Source organism: Nicotiana tabacum, chromosome 3, assembly GCF_000715075.1.
Source record: "Nicotiana tabacum cultivar K326 chromosome 3, ASM71507v2, whole genome shotgun sequence".
Classification (NCBI taxonomy): Eukaryota; Viridiplantae; Streptophyta; class Magnoliopsida; order Solanales; family Solanaceae; genus Nicotiana; species Nicotiana tabacum.
Genome location: NC_134082.1, coordinates 200902215 through 200905207, shown reverse-complemented (window position 1 = coordinate 200905207; position 2993 = coordinate 200902215).

The following is a 2993-nucleotide window of genomic DNA, read 5'->3' as shown; positions in this document are numbered from 1 at the left end:
TTAAAGGTCTTTGGAATAGGATAAGGAGCAACCTCTTCACTGTATGGATGTTCGACGAATCGGCCCACATAGCGTTTTGGTAATAGCTTCGGAGCGCCCGGTATTATGTCAACCCTCTCCTGATGTTACCTCATTTGGTCGCGGAGTATTTTGTTCTCATTTTCCATCTCTTCCATTTTTTTAAGATGGCCATGAGTGCATCGTCACCTGCATTTGTAACAGTGCGGGTGTTACATGTTCGTGTAACGCTTGGCTCATCGGCGGCAACTGCGATGTCTGTAGGTGGCACGTCTTCGACGTCTCCTTGAGTGGGTTTCTCGAGCATGTTGCTCAAAGCACTCGTTAACCATTCTTCTAGTAGCCTTTTGACTGTTGGTGGGGCTTTCCACGCCGTGGATGTTGAGGTTCCCCTTTCGCGTAAGATCGTTAGATCCCCATGCGGAAGAGGTAAGATCTCTCCCTCCGGTGTAGCGCTTGGTGTTGTATTCTCATCGTCTTCTCTACCGGCTTCGTTGAGGGAGTTCAGGAGATTATTCGAGACATCTGCTACCGCCTTCAGCCTCGCTTCCTTTCCCGCCATTGTTGGTTTTTATGAGGTTTGAAGAAAAGTAATTATCATTTTCGGGAATCTAGATGAGAACTGTGATTTCAGCTATAGAAATCCCCACATACGGCGCCAAATTGTTTGATTCAAAAGATGTTAAGACCTTTTTGAACAAATCAATCGAAGATGAAGGGATAAATCGTAGCTGAAGATAATAATAGGTAAAAGGAAGAGAATTGCAGAGTTTCTTTTCATTCAAGATTGGTAAGTTTTTTTCAGTTCCCCTTTTACAAAGTCTTTTGTCCCCCTTATATACTAGAGAGGAAACCTTCCCAATTGTAAGAAACAAAAAATACAAGGAATATTCTTAATGTCCCCTAATGGGTTTACACTTCTACAAGGGTCGTACGGTTTCTCCTTTCGCCTTGGGGTCGTCTTCCTTGGGACGCCGGTTCGGAGTTTTCCGGTCATTTGTCGTACTCGTTATAGGTCGTGGTCGGTCAAATTTGGACCATACAGGGAGCCCTTTTGTTTCTGGCACTATTACTCTAAAAAATACTGTAGAGAATTAAAGGAGAAGAAGAAAGAGTTTCTAAAATCTTGGGCTGAGACTGAATACTCTTTCTTCTTCTGCTCGTTTTGTTTCTACTTTTCCATCTTTACTCATACAAGAAAATCTCCCTCTTAAAGAACAACTTTCTTTATTCATATCACCATCTCAGTAATCCCTAAACAGTGTGTAAACGTACGAACGTAGCCCTCATCCACTTTTAAGAGATGTGAAAAGTGATGGAAATTGCAAACAATTATTGGGAGTGAAGAACAAAGGCAAAAATTTATGGACAAACAGAAGAAGATATGAGTTATTTAGGTTCCAAATATAAACTAGTTGATGAAGTTGTGGGGAGTGTTAAAAGGCCAGTAGCTTCAAATCGTAGTATGCTTTCCGTGAGCTTTTTATGTTTGGATTCTGTGAATAAATTGTGGATGGGTACTCGTACTTTTGTCTGTCGTCCATACGCTACCCGACATTTTTCATTACTGTTTCTTCTTTGTACTGAGCGCATCAGACTATTTAAATTACTTTCACTGTTGAGGAAATTTGATGCAATTGATAATAATGGTTGAATGTCACGAGGCCATCTCCAAAGCTACACCAAATCTAAATTTAGCGTAAAATTGGTATTTTTTTGCTCCAATGGAATACCAAATCTTGCACCATTATAGTGCATGAATAGTGTTGCACCAAATTTGGTGCAACACTATTCATCACACCAAATTTGATTTATTATTATTTTATTCATCTTTTTATTTTTTTGGACTTTTAATTTATCATATATTGTGTATATAATTAATTTTTATATTAAGATCTTTATAATTTTAATTTTATATCCTATTTTTTTGATATATTAATTTTTGTATATATTATATTTATATAAAATTATAAGTAAATTTTATTATTATTATAATTGTATAAAAAGAAATATAACCATTATTTAAAAATAAAAAATGCAAATGTAAGATATCCAATGTTTTCATTATAACCATTATTATAATTGTATAAAAAGAAATATAATCATTATGTGGTACTTAAATTAAATTTGACTATGATGTAATATTTATTTAATTATCTTTTATCAATGATTTCACTTTTAGTTGATTTATCCTTTAAAATAATTTTGTAATAAATGATTGTATAAGTAGTGAATGTGAATTATATATAATGAATATAGGAAAAAGAAAAAAGATAGTATTTGTTTGAAGGAAATAAAAAATAAAATTTAAATAGAAGATAATAATATAATATAGAAGAGAGAGAAGAAATATTATTTTTTGGTGTAAACAATGGTGTAATGGTTGAAGTAAATTTGGTGTTACACTATTTTAGTATGAAATTTGGAGTGAAATTTGATGTTAGGATTGGAGATGATCTCACTAGTAAACCTAAAATACATATCCCCGCTCTAGCCTTCTATAAATATTAATTAGATAAAATTGTTTGCTTAAACTTCTTAAGTGTGATGTGATATTACAAACATGGCTCTTGGCTTTAAGTTTTCTCTTCACTCATGCACTTTTGTCTCTATGAGTTTATCTTGTACTCCTATTAAGGGGTAAATTAATTTTTATATTATCAGGTCATCTAATATTAACTACATGCAATTCAGGGGCGGAGCTAGAAGTTCGAGTACGGGTTCGGTCGAACCTAGTAACTTTTGTTCAAACAGTGTATTTGTGTTAAAATAGTTATTAAATATGTACGAATATTAAATTTAGAACCCAATTATTAGTACTTGAAATCGTCGTTCTAAAATCCAGAACCTTTAAAGTTAAAAATCTGGCTCCTCCTCTGCATAGATAAAGATGAAGTGTTATACATCTTACCAAGAATATTTTACACTGTAAAGTACACAAGTTAAGGAGTGAAATTAGTAATTTGGAGTAAGAA